The sequence below is a fragment of the Staurois parvus genome, unplaced genomic scaffold (genome assembly GCF_062004578.1).
Source record: "Staurois parvus isolate SC_StPar_1 unplaced genomic scaffold, SC_StPar_1.0 ptg000361l, whole genome shotgun sequence".
Classification (NCBI taxonomy): domain Eukaryota; kingdom Metazoa; phylum Chordata; class Amphibia; order Anura; family Ranidae; genus Staurois; species Staurois parvus.
Window position 1 is genome coordinate 10743350 of NW_028318157.1, and position 1208 is coordinate 10744557.

Consider the following 1208-nt stretch of genomic DNA (forward strand, 5'->3'; position numbering starts at 1 on the left):
TTCCCTGGACCAAAAAGCCTAACTCTAAAAGGCGGAGTGCAGAATAAGTGTTTGGAACAGTGGCCAAATGCACTTTTCACACTTGGAATCCCACCCCCATGTGCTACTAAGAGCACCCCTGAGGCGACCACTCAGGGGGCACTGTCCTGTGGACTCTCTGCCTCCCTGGCCAGACAAGGTAGATCCATTCAAATCAGGAGGAACTGGGCCCCTCCAGTTTTCCAGGGGGAATTACTCTCGGGCCCCAACAGCCGGTGGGTCCCTCGGTTTCTCTTCCAGTCAGTACTAGCCTTCAGAGCCCCCACTATACAGCAAGCCGTCCTCACCTAGAAGCAAGAATGATGCCGGAGCACCCCAACTGGACACTGATAAGAACAGATACTACACTTGATCTTAGCCAAAAGGCCGAGAAGCAGTTCTACAGTTGACAAAATGTCTAGTTGTGAATTTTAATTAATCTGTATTGTATTATTTGAAACCCCAATACATTGGCAAAATGAACATTGGCCGCATTTGAAAATCCCTCTTGGGCAAGACTCACATGCATCTTCACCTTGTTGTTGTTCAGACGGACTATGAGCTAACATGTCTTTTAATGAGCATCCATGCCTGAAAATCAGGCTTGGATATTCATCCACAAAATGTTTAATAATGTTAACCTCAGTTAGAAGATGCCAGTGTTTCCGTAAAATTTCTCTTATGTTTTCACCCTGTCTATGATATTGAACAATTGGTCTCACTTTAATCTTCTCTTTATCCTGTGTCCCTTGGAACAACAAGAGATCCCGAGGGCTGAATATTGCCCTTCGATTTGTATGTTTAAGTGATTTGTTACTATAACTGTGTTTCAAAAATATCTCCCTTAGTAGATCTACTTCTTTTTTAAAATCATGATCATTCAAACAATTTTGACAAACACGCAGGTATTTTCCTGTGAGGATCCCTTTGATAACGTGTTTCAGGTGTCCACTAGCTACATATAAAAGAGCATTACCCGCTGTTGGTTTTTTAAATAAATCTGTGGTGATACTTCTACGCAGAAACATATAGATAATAATAAGGCTTTAAATTATATAAAATTGAAAAAAAATTTTCATTGTTTGACCATTAACAGATTACAATAAATTATGTAAAAAGGAAGTCAAGAGAGCAAAAATTAAAAACAAAGAATGGTTAGTGAAAAAGAATAAGAAAAACCCACCCAAAAT

General features: G+C 40.1%; 1 pseudogene; it reads right to left on the bottom strand.

Annotated features, from left to right (window-relative positions):
- Positions 1–313: 313 nt before the first annotated feature.
- Positions 314–417, bottom strand: LOC149456511 (U2 spliceosomal RNA; annotated as a pseudogene).
- Between the last annotated feature and the right edge of the window lie 791 nt (positions 418–1208).